Below are 20053 nucleotides of genomic sequence, written 5' to 3'. Positions count from 1 at the left end.
GCAGCCCAAATAGATGAAGACAGTAACTATACAAAGAAAATAGGTAATGATGAGGAAACACAGCCAAGCTAATCAATACTCCTACAAAGTCCACAATAAACATTGAAGAAGAAAGATTTTTTTAAGTCTGTACTGTTCTCATTGAATCAGTTTGTGTAAATCCTGAATCCGTGCATAACATCAGTTCATTTACCTTACAAGACATTTCTCAATGATCAAAAGATCATAATAAGATTGCCTCCATTTCTACTTGATTTTGAATTGTGATTCCCAGCAGTTAAAGAACAATCTTTGATTCTTTTTTCTATTCCCTCAGTACTCAGCATGTAGTAGACACTCAAGAAATATTTACTGAAGTGAGATGAATTAGGAGCTAGCTACTTCCAATTAACTGTGGTGTTTGCCTCAACCATGACATTGGCTATCTGCTCCCAAACTCTGCATTTGAAACTTCTAATTGATGAAGAGTTTTAAAGTCAAAAGCCAAAAATTATTCAGCCCCTATCATTGGCAAACATTGAGCTATATAGTTCATATACTTAGGTCATTTAATCTTGACAATCCCAAGGGAAGACATTGTTACCATCATTTTATACATGCAGTATTTGAGACACAGGGAATTTGTGGAGCTTGGCTAGGGACAAATGGCTCATAAAGCACAGAATTACACCAACCACTGGGATTCAACACAAAGTGAGGAGCTGATCTTTTCACCATGCTTCTTTCTTTCTTTCTTCTTTCTTTCTTTCTTTCTTTCTTTCTTTCTTTCTTTCTTTCTTTCTTTCTTTCTCTTTCTTCTCTTTCTTTTTTGTGGGGGAAAATGAGCAAGTTATAACAAAGCACATATAAACTCTAGAGACTCAATCCTCTTTCCTCTCTATTACTCTTGATGGCCTCTACACATCACCTCAAATCAAACACATTTTTCAATACTTTCAGAGTTGAGCCTTCCTCGTTGCCTTTCAGTTTATCTTCATATTAAAAAGCTGTTCTATCTTATTCAGTTGCTCTTTATGGAAAGAACATCCAGTTCCTCAATTCTCTGTCCTCTGTGTGGTGTATCCAAAGATTACATAGTCAGTGGCTCAAGAATTATATAGGTGTGAGAACTGCTCACATCTATTGATGGGTTGCTTCACTGAAAGTAACTGTATTTGCCTTGGGGATGATCAGCCTGTCAGAGCTGTCACCTATGCACCCAAGTGATGCAGTAATTAGTAACCTTATAGAGTGAAGAAATAAAAGCACACTTTGTTAAATTTAAGTCACTAAATAAAGATTTCTTTTTGACAATCATGTATTATTTAAGAGTTTCATATGTTTAAAAATGCTTTCAGTAGCTTCTGGAACTGAAATTACCTTTCAGTCACCAACAGAGGCTAACTCAATACCTGAATTTCTGAGCATTTAATCTTTAAAAACTTTACATATTTTTCTAATTCCAGCACATTAGTACCCAAAAATTCAGATGAGCTTTATTAGGATAAACTGTAGTCTTTATTATTTGAAAGTAATACTGCTGAATGATTTGCTTCCCAGAAACACTTGAAGACACACACACAGACACATGCACAGGCACACTAGCAGTGACTAACACATTATCATGGCTTGTTATTGGAAAATTGATATAAGTGTCACACCACTGATGGTCAACGAATGGTCCAAATGGTGCAACTTTGGATTTAGGAAAGAAAAAAAGACTTAAAAAAATACAGTCAGTTCCAGAATGACTCCCAATTCTCCATAATTTGGAGGAAAAGCACTGATGGAAATACAGTGTTGATGTATTATGACTAGCCAATATGAGAAAAGTATAATTTCAGGCAACATTTCTATACAACTTACTATGTACTGTAAATTGTTAACTAGTTTAATTCTCATGATAACACTATAAGTGGTTATTATTACTATCCCCACTTAACAGGTATGAAACAGGCTAAAAAGGTTAAGGAAACTACATAAGGACAAATAATTTGTAAGTGCTAGAGCTTACATTAAATCTTATCCTCAATGCTATGTCATTTTAATATATTTTTTGAGTATAGTTGACACACAATGTTACATTAGTTTCAGGTATACCACTTCATGATTCAGCAAATTTATACATTATTCTATGTTCGCCACAAGTGTGGTGATACCATCTGTCTTGTTACTTACTATTCCAATATCATTAATTGTATTCCTTAGGCTCTGCCTTTTATTCCCATGACTTACTCATTCCATAATTAGGCCTCTAGGGGTTAATATCCTTATAAGAGGTTAATATCCAAAATATATGAAGAACTTATACAACTCAACACCAAAACAATAAACAATCTGAGTAAAAAATGGGCAGAGGATCTGAATAGTCATTTTCCAAGGAAGACATATGATTGTCAACAGACACATGAAAATATACTCAACATCACTAATTTTCAGGGATATACAAATCAAAACCACAATAAGATATCATCTCATACCTGTTAGAATGCTAAAACAAAAGATATAAGAGAGGTTGGAAGATGGTGACAGAGTAGGGGAATTCTAGACTCAACTTGTCCCACAAATACAAGATAACTATCAAAACATCCTAAGTACCCCAGAATTTGACCTGAAGCTTGGCAGAACAAACTACAAAATTAAAGGTAGAGAAGAAGCCACATCAAAGAAGGAAGGAAGAAAGAGCAGAGATGCAGTTTGGAGAGAAACAGATCATGGTCATTGTAGGCAGCCACAGTTGCGTAGAAGAGCTAGAGACAGACTAGTACACAGGAGAGTGCACAGGAAAAACAAATTCCCGTGGCAGTTGGGTTGGAAAATAAGAGGGGCCGAATTTTGTGAGTTCTTTCAAATAGCAGGGCTCAAAGCCTGGAATTTTAAAGGTCAGGGGGTTTGGCTAGGATAGAGCCAGGCGGACGTGGGGCTGCTCTTGGAGAAAAGGAAGGGCAAATAGCTGGCAGACATATAGCATGGACACAGCAATTTGAAGAGCATCTGGGGGACATTAATAAACATACAAAAATAGAGAGAAAGAAATTCAAATGTATCACTGAAGAAAATAAGCAAACCATGAAAAAGAGAAAGATAAAGAATATCTTCAGAAACAACATGAAACAAGTAATAAAATGACAATAAATAATTGTCTATCAGTAATTACTTTGGCTGTAAATAGACTAAATGCTCCAATCAAAAGACACGGGGGTAACAAATTGGATAAAAAAACAAAATCCATATATATGCAGTCTACAAGAGACTCATTTTAGGCCTAAAGACACCTGCAGATTGAAAGTGAAAGAATGGAGAAATATCTGTTGAGCAAATGGTTGTCAAAAGAAAGCCGTAGTAGTAATACTTATATCAGACAAAATAGATTTTATAAAAAAGATTGTAATAAGAAACAAAGGACACCATATAATACTAAAGAGGACAACACAACAAGAAGCTACAACAATTGTAAATATGTACCCAACATAGAAGCACCCAAATACATTAAATAGTTCATAACAAACAAAAAGGAACTAATAAGTAATAATACAATAATAGTAGGGGACTTTAACATCCCATTTATATCAATGAGCAGGTCATCTAAATAGAACATCAACAGGGAAACAATGTCTTTGAATGACACTCTGGAACAGATGGATGCAACAGATATATTTAGAACATCCCATTCTAAAACAGCATAATATACATTCCTTCATTAGAACATCCCATTCTAAAACAGCATAATATACATTCCTTTCAAGTGCACATGGAACATCCTCCAGAATAGACCATTGATTAGTCCACAAAAAACAAGCATCAACAAATTTAAAAAGATTGAAGTCATATCTTTCATCTTTTCTGGCCACAATGCTATGAAACTAGGAGTCAATCACAAGAAAAAAGCTGAAAAGATCACAAATAGATGGTTGTTAAATAACATACCACTAAACACTGAATGAATCAACCAGGAAATAATCAACCAGGAAATAAAAAAGTACATGGAAACAAATGAAAATGAAAACACAGGTCCAAAACCTTTGAGATGCAGAAGTAGCTCTAAGAGGGAAGTTTATAGCTATTCCGGCCTACCTCAAGAAGCAAGAAAAATCTCAACTAAGCAACCTAATCTTATACCTAAAGGAGCTAGAGAAAGAACAACAAACAAAACCTAAAATCATCAGAAGGAAAAAAAATAAAGATTAGAACAGAAATAAATGATACACAAACTACAAAAAAAAAAAAAAGAAGAACAGATTAATGTAATTAGGAGCTGGTTCTTTGAATAAAAAATCCTCAGAGTTAAAAATAGATCTGCCCTAGGACCCAGCAATTGCACTACTGGGGATTTACCCCAAAGATACAGATGCAGTGAAACGCCGGGACACCTATACCCCGATGTTTATAGAAGCAATGTCCACAATAGCCAAACTGTGGAAGGAGCCTCGGTGTCCATCGAAAGATGAATGGATAAAGAAGATGTGGTTTATGTATACAATGGGCTATTACTCAGCCATTGTCTCAGAAATGACAAATACCCACCATTTGCTTCAACGTGGATGGAACTGGAGGGTGTTATGCTGAGTGAAATAAGTCAATAGGAGGACAAACATATGGTCTCATTCATTTTGGGGAATATAAAAAATAGTGAAAGGGAATAAAGGGGAAAGGAGAAAAAATGAGTGGAAATATCAGAAAGGGAGACAGAACATGAAAGACTCCTAACTCTGGGAAACGAACGAGGGGTGGTGGAAGGGGAGGTGGCTGGGGGTTGGGGGTGACTGGGTGACAGGCACTGAGGTGGGCACTTGATGGACTGAGCACTGGGTGTTATTCTATATGTTGGCAAATTGAACACCAATAAAAAATAAATTTATATATAAAAAATTTTTTAAAAATAAAATAAATAAAGAAGAAATCCTATAGGCATTAAATATCATTTTCCTTCCTTTCAAATAATAATATACTCCTCAGCAGTGACTTGGTAGCAGGGCTACACACAATGCCCCAGCTTTTGGAAGACCTCTAAAGTACAGTCCACTGAAATCTTCCAGAGCATATCTCTTCTGAATTTGTAATTTGTAGATGTTTTAAGGATTAAGAAAAATTTATGATTCAAAACTCACATTTTTAAGCCAAAACATTAAAACACTTAGGTGATTTTTACATTATAAAAAAATCAATAAAATTGATAGACCTCTAGCCAGAATTACCAAGGGAAAAAAAGGGAAAGGGTCCAAATAAACAAATCACAAATGAGAGAAGAGAAATAACAAACAACACCATAAATACAATTAATTACAAGAGAATATTATGAAAAACTATATGGCAACAAATTGCACAAGAAGAAATGGATAAATTCCTAGAAACATATAAACTACCAAAACTGAAACAGGAAGAAATAGAAAATTTGAACAGACAAATTATCAGCAAAGAAACTGAATAAGTAATCAAAAAACTTCCAACACACAAAAGTCCAGGACCAGATGATTTGACAGGTGAATTCTGTCAAACATTTCAAGAAGAATTATTACCTATTCTTCTCAAACTATTCCAAAAAATAGAAAAGAAAGGAATACTTCCAAATTCATTCTATGAAGGCAGCACTATCCTGATACCAAAACTGGATAAAGACATCACTAAAGAAGAGAACTACAGGCCAATATCCCTGATGTTGCAAAAATCCTCAGCAACAAAAAATCCAAAACACTAGCAAACTGAATGCAACCATACATTTAAAAAGTCATTCACCACAATCAAGTGGGATTTATTCCTGGGCTGCTAGGATGATTCAATATTCACAAATCAATCAACATGATACACCACATCAGTAAGAGAAAGAATAAGAACCATATGATCATTTTAGTAGATGTGGAAAAAGCATTCAACAAAGTACAACATCCACCCATGGAAAAAAAAAAAAAACTCAACAAAGTAGGTTTAGAGGGAACATATCTCAACATAATGAAGGCCACATATGAAAAACCCACACCTAACATCATCTTAAATGGGGAAAAATCGAGAACCTTTCCTGTATGGTCACTACAAGGATGTTCATTCTCATCAATCTTATTCAACATGTTACTGGAAGTCCTAGCCTCAGCAATCAGACAACAAAAAGAAATAAAAGGTATCCAGATTGGCAAAGAAGAAGTAAAACTTTCACTACTTGCAGATGATATAATACTATATATAGAAAACCCAAAAGACACCACCCAAAAACCTGCTAGAACTGATAAATGTACTCAGTAAAGTTGCCGGATACAAAATCAATGTGCAGAAATCTGTTACATTTCTGTACACTGATAATGAAGCAGCAGAAAGAGAAATTAAGAAAACAATTTCATTTAAAACTGCACACAAAATAATAAGATACCTAGGAATAAACCTAATCAAAGAGGTGAAAGACCTGTACTCTGAAAATATAAAACACTATGAAAGAAATGGAAAACAACACAAAGAAATGGAAAGATATTCCATAGACTGGAAGAGCAAATATGATTAAAATGTTTACCCAAAGCAATCCACATATTTAATGCAACCCCCATCAAATGCCAAAAGTGTTTTTCACAAAAGTAGTTCTAAAATTTGTATGAAACCGCATAAGACCCTCAAAGCAACCTTAAAAAACAAAGCTGGAGGCATTGCAATTCCCGTCCTTAAATTATATTACAAAGTTGTGTTAATCAAAAGAGTATGATACTGGCACAAAAATAGACACATATATCAATGGAACAGAATAGAAAACACAGAAATGAGCCCACAACTATATGATCAATTAATCTTTAACAAAGCAGAAAAGAATATCCAATGGACTTTTGCCCATTTGAAGACAGTCTCTTCAACAAATGGTGTTGGGAAAACTGGATAGCTATATGCAAAAGAAAGAAACCGGACCATTTTCTTACACCATACACAAAAATAAATTCAAAATAGATTAAAGACCTAAATGTGAGACCTGTAACCTAAAAATTCTAGAAGAGAATACAGGCAGTAATTTCTTTGACATCAGCTATAACAACTTTTTTTCTAAATATGCTCCTGAGGAAAGGAAAAGAAAAGCAAAAATAAACTATTGGGACTTTATCAAAATCAAAAGCTTCTGCACAGTAAAGGAAACAATCAACAAAACTACAGGAAAAAAAAAAACACCAACCTACAGAATGAGAGAAGATATATGCAAATGAATATCTAACAAAGGATTAGTATCCAAAATCTATAAAGAAGTTCTTATAAAATTCAATACCCCAAAAAACAATGCAAGTAATAAATGGGCAGAAGACATGAACAGACATTTCTCCAAAGAAGATATACAGGTAACCAATGGACACATGAAAACATGCCTATTATCACTCATCATCAGGGAAATACAAATCAAAACTACAATGTGATGTCATCTCATACCTGTCAGAAAGGCTAAAATCAACAACAAAAGAAACAACGGGTGTTGGTGAGGATGTGGAGAAAATGATCACTTGGCACTATTGGTAAGCATGCAAACTGGTGCAGCCACTGTGGAAAAGAATATAGAGGTTCCTCAAAAAGTTAAAAATAAAACAGCCCTATGATCCAGCAATAACGCTACTGGGTATTTCCCCAAAGAATACAAAAACACTAATTCAAAGAGATACATATACCCTATGTTTATAGCAGTATTATTTACAATAGCTGAATTATGGAAGCAGCCCAAGTGTCCACTGATTGATGAATGAGTAAAGAAGACGTAGTACATATATAGAATGGAATATTATTCAGCCATAGAAAGAATGAAATCTTGCCATTTGTAGTGATGTAGATGGAGCTAGAGAGTATAATGCTAACTGAAATAAGTCAGTAAGAGAAAGACAAATGCCATATGATTTCTCTCATCTGTGGAATTCAACGAACTAAACAAATGAGCAAAGGGAAAAAAAAGAGACAAATCAAGAAACAGACTCTTAATTATAGAGAACAGAGGTGATGGGGGGATGGGTGAAATAGGTGATGGAGATTAAAGAGTACACATGTTGTGATGAGCCCTGGATGTTGTATGGATTTGTTAAATCACTATATTGTACACTTGAATCTAATATAACACTGCATGTTAACTAACTGTAATTAAAGTAAAAACTTAAACAGCCAAAAAAAAAAAAAAACCCAAGAAATAAATATTGGGGCGAGGATGCAGAGAAAAAGGAACTCTCATGCACTGTTGGTTAAAATGTAAATTGGTACAGCCACAATTTTAAAAAGTATGCAGGTTCCTCAAAAAACTGAAAATAGAAATACCATATGATCAAATATAATCCCACTATTGGATATTTCCCCAAATAAAATGAAAACACCAACTGAAAAAGATATACACACCCCATGTTTATTGTAGCATTATTCATAATGGTCAAGATATGGAAGCAACTATCTTAATATATCTTTGAAACAGAAGTTGGAAGGAAGCTGTCACATCACTGTTTGACAGACCTTTAACACAGATCCATAGAATTTTCAGTTGGAGATCATTTAGTCTAACTTGACATCTGATGTAGAAATCATCTCTGCAACATTCCTGATCCATTCCATTTGAACATTTTTACTCGTGGGCAATTCATGACTTGCTATAGCCCTTGAGTTCTCTTTATGGTGGTTTTAGCTGTAAGGAAGTTCTTGCTCATATGGAGCTAATATCTGCTTTAGTTTAATTTTCATGGGTTCTTAATTCTTTCCTGGAACTCAAGGAATAAACATTATCTATCTTTTTCTACATTGCACCTGTATTCGTTTCCTAAGGCTGCAGTAACAAAGTACTACATATTGTGTCTTAACACAACAGAAATTGGCTGTTGAACAGTTTTGGATACTAAAAGTCCAAAATCAAGGAAGGTATTAGCAGGAGCATACTCCCTTGAAATATGAAGGGTAATCCTTCCTTGATGGTTGCCTCACTTCTGGTGTGTGCTGATAACCTTTGACACTCTGCTTGCAGTTGTATAACTCCAATCCCTGCCTTCATTATCACGTGGTGTTTTCCAGAGTCTGTCTTCACATAGCTGTCTTCTTATAAGGAGACCAGTCATGTTTGATTAGGGTTCCCTTATACAAATAATACTTACAATTAATAAATATTAAATATTCATAGAATTGATTTTTTCATAAACATAGTATGTTGCTGCCATTGGTACAGTACATTTAACTATGAGCTCCCTTAAAAGGAGGGGGGGAAAACAATAGCAGAACAGAGTATTTATTTTCTTCATTCCTTTGGAGTAAAGCCTAGGAGCTTACAGAGAACTTATCTGCTTATCAATTATTCTCTTGACTCTCAATTGTTGATTGACTTTAGTAGGTCCCAAGACATGAACTTGGTACTATTTTTGAATTCAGTTCCCTGAATGATCATAACACACCAATACTAAAGTCCATTATAGCTAGTCTGCACTTATAAGTTAGTCTCCATTATCCAGAATCAATAAGTTGAGCCTAGAGGAGATGAAAGGAATAGCAGAAGGCAAGAATGCAGATTCAGTGAAATCACTCCTAGATAAGGATCTGATGATATACAACTCCCATTTATTCTCTGCAAGACTGACAGATGGAAAGTGGCTCAAGCTGTATGGGGACATCTGTAGCTTATGATGCAAGATGGAATTTTAAAATAATATATAGAAATAGTCTTTAGAAATAACCTTAGCTATTTGCCTGTTATTATATGGGTCAAAGTTTAAACTCATTTTCAAAGGCGAAAATACAGGACGCCTGGGTAGCTCAGTGGTTGAGCGGCTGCCTTCAGCTCAGGGCATGATTCCAGAGTCCTAGGATCGAGTCCCATATTGGGTTCCTTGTGGGGAGCCTGCTTCTCCCTCTGTCTGTGTCTCTGCCTGTCTCTCTGTGTGTCTCTCATGAATAAATAAAATCTTTAAGAAAAAAAAGGGGGGGGGAATAAAATATTAGTTTAAGTAAGGACTTTGCCATTTTAAACTGACTTTCAATATCTAGCAGGCCCATACATGGGAAAGTTACTTTCTCTCTCAATCAATATTCACGCTTGAAAAAATTTAAGCTGAGGTGATTTACTATTCATCTGTTGGTGGTATGACCTGATTAAGAATACATAAACCACATAAGTGAGATTGTATCCCTTACTGAACATACAGTTGGGCCTTGAAATGCCAACTAAAAGTTAGTCTTATGATATTGACTGTGCATGATATATAATAAGTGTATTTCTGAGAACCTTGAAAAGATCTGTATGGCATATAGCAACTTCATTTTAAGCATTTTCAAATTTATTTAATTTTTGTAACATTAAAAAAGGTATAGAATAGGCACTATGCTAATTGAAATAAGCCAGACACAAAAGGCCAGTAATTGTATGATTCCACTTAATATGAAGTACTTAGAGTAGTCAAATTCATTGAAACAGAGAGTAGAATAGTGATTGCCAGGTATTGGGAAGAGGGGAGAATAAGGTGTTATTTTAAGGGGAACAAAGTTTCAGTTTTGCAAAATGGAAAAGTTCTGGAGATGATGGTAATGTTTGCAGAACAAGGTGAATACATTTAATACCACTGAACTGTATACTTAAAAATGGTTAAAATGGTAAATTTTAAGTTGTGTATATTTTATGATAATTTAAAATTTTTTCATGATATAAAGGGCCATAAAATGGAAAATAAATTTTTGAACCATAATGATGTACCTCAAAAATCTTTATTTCTTTTTATACACAGGGCTTGAACTCGCGACTCTGAGATACTGTGATCAAGACCAGAGCTGAGATCAAGAGTCAAATACTTAATCAACTGAGTTATCCACATGCCTCAAAAATCTTAAACACAGATTGAAAAGGCCAGGGAACAATCTTAATTGCCCATTTTATAAGTTTTTAAAAATGAATATCTAATGAAACACAATTATTCACAAATATTGTAGTTTCTAATATATTAATGGCAGTTTTAAGACAACAATCATGATTTTATATACAATTTTTATTATTTGTAAAACAAAAGTATTATTTATTATTATTTTGTGATATAATTTTGATAGTATCATAATGAAATGTTAATTTCTTGGTTATTTATTTACATATTATGTATATGGATTTGTAAGATGATAATTCCTCATGGGGAGGATTGTGGGGAGGATAATTCCTTGATTATATTACATACATATAAGAGGGCAAACAGGTCAGAAAACTTTTAAAAAATTGTGTAGTTCCACTCTTTGCCACAAAGTGTCAGTGAAAGCCTTTGAAACTGTTTACTCCGTTAACTTCAGGGTTGTTTTAAACATTAAATTATCTGCAAAAATTCTTTATGCAGTCAAATGCTCTGCCCCTGATCTGCAAAATTATTTATAATGTGGATATAAGTACACTTGTTTCATTGGGACTTTCTAGACCAAAAAGGTTTTCTGAGAAAGGATAAAATGGCCAATATCTTTTAAACTACATACAAATAAATGAGTTAGGTGAAATAAAACTTTTTTTTTCTAAATGAAAACAACAACAATAAAAGGAATTGAATACATAAGGAAGATAGTATATATTTAGCTTCTGTAAAAAATCGATCATGAAAGCAGGTCATAGAACAGGGTCATCCAGAATCATTAAAGAGTACAGACTTAAAAAGCAGGGAAGTTGATTATTGGTATAGTCCTAAAAGGGTAAAACTGCATGAAATCCTGAGGTATTTTCCTATTTCTCGCCTTCACTGCACTTCACAACTCAGGTATTGGCCCATCTTCCTACTGTTAGCTTTGCCTTCTTCTCTTCCTGGGCCAATATACCAATATACCTGGCTCAATCTCCCACTCTCCACCTCCACACCTTGGCACCGTTATCTATAAATCTGTCTGTGCTCAGAAGAACAGTAAGCAAATGTGCTACTTTTTTTTTCTACAAGTCTGACAGAGGGGACACTGCCAAGAGGCAGTGTATGTGAAATGTGCCACCCAAAAGGCTGTCTGATATTAACAGAGAACAAACTTAAAAAATTACTATATATGCATACATAACAATATGTTTAAAATGTATTTCAGTTTTCATTTCCTCAAGAAAATATAAAAGCCTATAATTTGATAAATGTGTTCTCATTGGCACCTGCTCATTATGTTAATACAGGCAGGGGAATTCTCATGGAGACTAACGATGTCACTGTGGTGTTGATACCAGTGATGTAATGTGGAGCATAATTAAGGAACCACAGTCAGTAATTTGTCTGGGAAGAGATTTAGAAAGACAGTATCTTCACAAACACAAATGTGCAGGGAATAACTGTGTATAGAAGAATGTTATAAAACAGAAATACAAAGAAGATAATAATTTACAGGAATCAATTCCAAAAGGAATTCTTCAGAGAGAAAAAAATACAGTAGAAAAGTGGAAAACTAGATTTGATTTTTTGGCTGTCTGTGAATTGCATGATTTCTTTCAGGGAGAGTCTCAACCACAAATTGAAACCAAGACTTTGTATGGGGGCTGCCAGATATCAAAACCCTGCTGCTATTATTAGATATTGCTAAGCCTTTATGGCTGACCTATAGGAAGGTTAGGAGGGTGAAAGACAATATGGTCTTAACATCTACAGTTTTATTAATGACTATATTTGGTAGCTATATCTTCAGTGAATTTCGGTGGAGAGATGTATCAACTTAATGGTTATCTATGTCTTTTTATTCTTTAGGTAAATCACTAAAAGTTGCTGTTCCCAGTACAGGCTTTCAGAATCGCATCTGGATCTCTACCCCGTCCTCAGACCTTTTCCAAGACAAAGAGTCAGCTCTTGTCTTTCGTCTCTTTGCACTACTTAACACACAAGCGTTTGCTGGTGTTTGGCTTATGTTTATCTCAATGCCTACAGTGAACTTACCTTTTGGGTCTTCTTTGTAGAAATGTTTTCCTTCTTTTACATCATATATACCTTCAACCCTCTTGTCCTTTTGTTCTTTCCACTTTGTTATTATTTACTCTCACAAGCTTAATTCTCATTTCTAGGAGATCAATTCACAAAGTTTTAACACTAGTTCTTGGCTCTTTTTTTTTTTTAATTTTCATATTAGAATTTGTAACGAGGTTTTTTTTTTTATCTTCTTGATTTCCATCTTTACTTCGCACTCAACTCATGGATCAGGAAATGTATGTATTTCATGTTAAAGCATTTAGGCATCGTCCTGCAGATTATGAAGAATCGCTGAAAGATATTAAGCAACAGATTGACCAGATCTGATCTATCTCAAAAATGATTTAGAGAGAATGTAAAAATTATACATGCCTTTAAACTGGAAGCAGAGGGACCAATTTTGAGACTGTTTTAGAATTCTAAGGAAATAAATTGGCAATGAAAGAATCAGGGAAAAATAAATGAATTCCCGAAATTATAATGAGGTTGAAATATAAGGTCTTGGTAAGGGATTAGATATGAGGATGAGGGAATGAGAAAAACTGAGGATGATAAGCAGGTATTCTGCTTGGTAGGTAGGGATAAGATCACGGTGTTCACTGAGCTATGGAATAAGGGAAAATAAGATGGACTTATCTGAAAGTAAAGGTAAAAGATGAGGAATTCCTTTTCTCATAAGTGAGTTGGAAACACTTTTGACTATCCCACTATCAATATCTCTTTTGCATTTGGATGTATGGGTCTATATTTCAGGAGATATATTTCAGTTAGAGGTAAATATTTGGGATTGATCAGGATAGAGATAGCAATGAAAGCTAACTGAGTAAATAATATCAACCAAAGGACCTAAGTCATATTTAGAGAGCTGTGCAATTTTAGCCACATATTCTAGGATGGCAAATATCCAAGAAGTGTCAATTTTCCTCTGAAGTACTAAATATAATACTGCAGGAAACACCAGTTTTATTATTACAAAACAGTTTTCTTTTTTTTTTATTATTTATTTATGATAGAGAGAGAGAGAGAGAGAGAGAGAGAGAGGCAGAGACACAGGCAGAGGGAGAAGCAGGCTCCATGCAGGGAGCCCGACGTGAGACTCGATCCCGGGTCTCCAGGATCGCGCCCTGGGCCAAAGGCAGGCGCCAAACCGCTGCGCCACCCAGGGATCCCTACAAAACAGTTTTCATTTCTGGTAATGGCAAGTGACCTTGCTGCAGACCAAGCTTCCCATCTAAAACAACCAGTATCTTTTTAAGACTTTGGAACACTACTTTTGCAATGAGTGGAAGGGACAATATCCTGGAAAAAAGAAAAGAAGACAGATGTTCACCTGATATTTAGCCCTTCTTTTTTTCTCAAAGCTTTTGGCAATTTGCAAGCTCCAGTTACGTACAGAAGAAAAAGCAGCAGCCTACAATATGAGAAGCCGAGCAGGAACTTGACTAGCCTTACTAAACAGAGGGCAATATCGGAGTTCAAATTCTGCCATCGAGGTAAACAACTCTGGCTTTCAGCCACAACCCCAAAGAGCAAACTCTAGTAAGGATAAACTTGAAGAAAACAAGGTCTCCTAAGGAATGAAGCCTCACTTCAAATGTCTTCATTCACTGACTGAATAGAAGTTTTCTGTTCCAGCACTAACAGCCTGCCAAAACAAAAGCAAATTCTCTATAGACTATATCATCTATAACCTCAAATAATTTTTACAGTTTTCATATAAAATGTTACTCATTCAATAAAAATAATCATCAGACATACAAGAAATCAATACCAAGTGATCAAAGTCTATAGAAAAATAATTTGAAAATTATTTAAATAATAAGTTGAAAAAATTACATCATATTGTATAGAATGTTAATAAAGAATTGGAAAAATATTCAAAGGGAAACTGCAGAACTTAAAAATGTGTTAACTGGAAACTTGATAATGGATTTAACAGAAGATTAGACAGACAGAACTATCTAATAGGACTATCCAAACTAGATCTAATAGAAAAATATCCAAACTAAAAAATAGAGAAAAATGAAAATACAGGAAAGAATGTGAGCAATTCATGGTACAAATTCTAAAATACATGTAAATGCATTCTCAATATGTGAGAAAAGACAGAGAATGATGTATTTTAAAAGACAGTAGCCAGGAAAAGATATTATCCAATAGTTTTGTTAAAACTAGTGAAAAGCTGGAACACCCGAGTGGCTCAGTTGGTTAAGCATTGATTCTTGATTTCATCTTAGGTTATGTTCTCAAGGTTGTGAGATTGAGCTCCATATCAGGACACCTACTTGGCAGGGAGCCTGTTTGGATTTCTCTCTCTTCCTCTCCCTGTGCCTCTCCTTCTCTCTCTCTTTCTCTCTCTTAATTAAATAAAGAAATCTTAAAACAAACAAAACAAAACAAACAAAAAAACAATGAAAACGAATTAAAAGCCAAAGGTAGAGTCCTGGGACACATCACTAGAAATCTCATTCCAGATTAAATTAGTAATTAAGCAATACTACATTAACTTATTGTTCAAATATTTTAGTAGTTACTTAAAAGATGTAATAAAAGAGCATATTTGTTAAACTTGAAGATGGAACAAAACTGGGAGAAATGATTAATGTTTTGGATTCCACATGACTCAAAAGCTTGTCAGGGTGGAGCAATGGGAGAAGCTTAATATGAGCTATTATGAAATAAATGTAGTACTGCACTTATGTTCAAAAAGACATTTTAGATGTATTATATTTTACCTGAAAAAAAAAAAAGACTAACAACATCTATCCATAGATATCAAAAGTGCTACAAACTCAACCAGGGGAAATATAAAACTACAGAAAATTATATTATAGCAAAATTGTTGAAAAACAGTTACAAAGGGGAAAAAATCTTAATTCAAGGGAAAAAATGTGTCATTATCAAAGCATTATAATGAGCTTGACAGCTAAATAAAATTTCAGAAGAAAAAAGATAAGAAGCTAAAGGATAATTTCAGACAAACAAAAGCTGAAATAATTTGTCAACTGCATTCTCAAATGAAAGGAAAACTAAAGGGAGTTAGAAAGAAAATCATCTCAAGTGTAGGTACAAAATATAGAAAGTGATGAAAAATAATGGAAATGATAAATACGTGAATGAACATCAATAACTATGGACTATATAAAAAATGATAACATTTCATAAATTTAATATTTATTAAATGTAAAACACATTAATTTATATTAAAATGTATTGGATTGACACAGTTGTCATCATCAGGGAAATCTCTAAAAGAATAACAAGGTATGCCTGAGTAGCTCAGACAGTTAAGCATCTGACTCTTGAATTTGACTCAGATCATGATCTCAGTGTTGTGAGAGTCTCTCTCTCCCTCTCCCTTTGCCCCTCCCCGACCTGTCTCTAAATAAATAAATAAATAAATAAATAAATAAATAAATAAATAAATAATTACAGGTGAATATATAAAAAGCTAAGGGGGAGAAAAATACCTTTTAAAAGGCAGAAGTCAAGAAAAGAAATTGAACATATGGGACAAAGAGAAAAAAAGAGTAGAATGATAAATTTAATTCCAAATAGGCTAGTAATTGCACTAAATATAAAGGGATCTGAAACTTTAATTAAAATTCAAGGATTATCAAACAGGACAAAAAGAAAACTCAACCAGATGCTGCTTATAAGGGGCATACTTTTAATAAAGGGAAGCAATGAAACTAAAAATTCAATGGTGGGGAGCATTTACCTTGCAAATACTATTTTAAAGAAGGCTGATGTAACTAAATTAATTTTGAACAAACTATATTTTAAGACAAGAAGAATTACTCAATATAAGGAGGGAAGTTTTATAATAATGAAGGAATCAATCCACCAGAAAGATGTAACAATTTCCAATATCATAGCCACAATGATATATATACAAAGCTAAAGATAATACAGCCAAAGTAGGACTCACAGAGAGACATTATAAAATATATAAGTAAATGATAGAATAAACACGACAAAATACATTTCAGTTTTATTTAAATAACAAAACTGGCTTATATTTGTAAATTTCAATCTCAATCTCAATTCTCTGGAACACTATATCCCAAAATTGAAGAATATAGATTATTTTACTGTATGCATTGTATCTGAAACAAAATTCAGCATATTTGGGACTATAAAGTGAGTGTCAACAGATTTCAAAGGATGAAAATCATAAAAGATATCTTATTTGAACTTAGTAAAATTAACATTCAACAACAAAATATTTGAAAAAAAAGATATTTGAATTTTAGATAATGCACTTCTATAAAACTCATGAGACATAAGCTAAAACAAAATAAAATTAAAATAGTTTGAACTGAATAATAAAGTACAAACTATCAAAATCCATGAAATGGATAAGCTAAAGTTATGTTCAAAAGTATATGAATAGACTTAAATCAATCTATTAAAAACCAAAAGCTGAAAGTTAATGATGTAAGTATCCATTTCAAAATGGTAAAAAATAACAGAAAATTAAACCAAAGACAGTAGAAAAAAAGGATTGAAATAATTATATAGTAAATATATAAGAACTAGAATCAAAAGCAAAAGTTGAAAACAGTAAAATTATTAACTTCATAACAAGATGAATACAAAATGAGTCACAAATATTAAAATCAGAATTTTAAAAATATAATTTTACTATAAATCTTTTGTCTATTAAGTATAGAGAATATAAGAAAAATACGTCATTAAATTTCAAATTTTAGATGAGATAATTTCCCTAAAACTATAGTTCATCACAACTGACACAAGAAGAAATAGAAAATCTGAGATGTCATATCAATTTGAAAAATTGGAAAAAAAAAAGATATGAATAATAGTGAAGGGGAATATAAGGGAAGGGAGAAGAAATGTGTGGGAGATATCAGAAAGGGACACAGAACATAAAGACTCCTAACTCTGGGAAACGAACTAGGGGTGGTGGAAGGGGAGGAGGGCGGGGGGTGGGGGTGAATGGGTGACGGGCACGGAGGGGGACACTTGACGGGATGAGCACTGGGTGTTATTCTGTATGTTGGTAAATTGAACACCAATAAAAATTAATTTATAAAAAAAAAAAAAAAAGAAAAAAAAAAGAAAAACTGGATCTATAATTGGAAAAAAGGAATCTTTCCATATGGAAAATTCCAAGTCCGGTCCAAGTCCCTGCTCCGCTGTGTCGGGTATACTTGGACCCAAGCTCGAGCTTGTAAATAAACCCTTGTGTGTTTGCATCGGTGTCAGCTCCTTGGTGGTTTCTCGGATTCACAATCTTGGGCACAACATTTGGGGGCTTGTCCGGGATCCGAGAAACCCCCAGGACCCCATCCAGAGGGTTTCACGCATGGTGAGTGCACTCCACTTTTTCCACCTTTTGTGCGCATATTTTCTGAGAGCTCTAAACTGTACTTTTATCTGTAGAAATTCCAATCTGTATTGGGTCGACATTGGCTTAGGCGGACACGCTGCTGGACCAATGACCAGGGGTCTTGAGGAGACGTCCCTTGCCCCCGCCTGCAGGATGGGGTCCTCATCTGTAAGGAGGATGGAGGTCCTCGTCTGTAAGGAGGACAGGAGTCCTCCTCTGTAAGGAGGGCCGGCTGCCAGCCCTTCAGGTTACTTTCTGTTTTGTCTCTGCAGCAGCATTGGAACATTTGTCTGTGTTACTATGTCCTTGTTAACTGTGCATTTGTCTGTGTTACTGTGTCTTTGTTAACTGTCATAACTGTATACACAAGGAGAGGGAGATTCCAAATTTATTGCATACCAGAATGGCCAACCTTTGACGTGGGATGGCCCCGAGAAGGAACTTTCCACCTACCAATTATCTTACTGGTTAAGCCCGTGATCTTCAGGGACAAACCAGACGGCCTCCCTGACCAGGTGCCCTACATCCGGCAGGACATGATCGAGAATTCCCCTCCTTGGCTAAAACCATTTTTTACTCCCCAAAGCGCACAACTCGGCTGAAGGTAAGGAGAAACTCTGGGTCCACTGCCAGACTCTAGGGGCAGGTCTCCAGGCTGCAGCGCAAGCCCACCAATCTGGCCGAGGTATGTTTATGTAAGACAGGGTAAGGACGAGAGTCCAGCAGCCTTCCTAGAGAGAATACTAGGAGAGAAGAGCTTGCAGGACTTCTAGTAGCAGAAAGAGTTTAGCAACAAACCAAACTAAGTGACCGGCAGACCTGAAACCTGGCCAAGATCCTGCTGGCCACAACCATGGACCACCCACAGGAAAGACGGAGGTACCTCAAGAAGCTGGCTTCAGGGACAGGTAAGGAGGATGGTCCTGGTCCCCATCGGGAGCGCCCTGAGCTAAACAAAAAACAATGTGCTTATTGCAAGGAAGCAATTTTCACCACTGGGTGAAAGACTGTCTTAACAAAAGACCTAAGGCCCCTGCCAAGATCTTGGAGATGGAGAACCTGGACCACTAGGGGAGTCAGGGTTCGGCACCCCTCCCCAAGCCCAGGGTAACTCTGAGTGGAGGGGCAACCTGTTGAATTCCTAGTGGACACTGGGGCACAACATTCGGTTTTATTACAACCCCAAGGGAAATTGGCAAACAAGACTTCATGGGTGCAAGGGGCCATGGGCACCAAATAGTACTCATGGACTACCCAAAGAACTGGGTATCTTGGCACGGGCCGGGTATCCCACTCCTTCATCGTCATCCCTGAGTGTCCCTACCTGTTGTTAGTTCGGGATTTGCTCACCAAGATGAGGGCACAAATTTGTTTCCACCCTGAGGGGGCAAAAGTCCTAAACAAGGAGGGGCACCCTATTCAGGTGCTTCTCCTGAGTTTAGAAGACGGATATTGTCTCCACCAAACGCCCTCAGCCCCAATGACTGGCATTGACTGTTGGCTGTGGAATTTCCCCAAGCATGGGCAGAAACTGGGGGAATTGGGCTGGCCCAGCACAGACCAGCCATTTACATAGAACTAAAGCCAGGGGAAGACCCTGTCAGGGTCCGCCAATACCCCATGCTTCTCGTAGCGCGTAGGGGAATCACACCCCACATAGGGCGATTACTGGACTCTGGCATATTGAGGCCTTGCCAATCAGCATGTTGCTGCCTGTTCGGAAACCGCACTCTAACGATTACAGGCCAGTCCAGGACTTAAGGGAAGTCAACCCACGAGTAGAGGATATGCACCCTCCAGTCCCAAACCCATACCCCCTCCTCTATTTAAAAGATACCTTTTTCAGCCTGCCTTTAGCGCCCAA

The 20053-nt window shown here is 35.5% G+C and overlaps 1 protein-coding gene across 1 annotated transcript in view; it reads right to left on the bottom strand.

Annotated features, from left to right (window-relative positions):
* Positions 1 to 20053, bottom strand: part of HCRTR2 (hypocretin receptor 2) — a 106098-nt gene that overhangs the window by 34425 nt on the left and 51620 nt on the right. The window lies entirely within an intron of this gene.

This window comes from Nyctereutes procyonoides, unplaced genomic scaffold, assembly GCF_905146905.1.
Source record: "Nyctereutes procyonoides isolate TBG_1078 unplaced genomic scaffold, NYPRO_anot_genome, whole genome shotgun sequence".
NCBI classification, from domain to species: Eukaryota; Metazoa; Chordata; class Mammalia; order Carnivora; family Canidae; genus Nyctereutes; species Nyctereutes procyonoides.
This window is presented reverse-complemented; position numbering and strand designations above follow the sequence as displayed.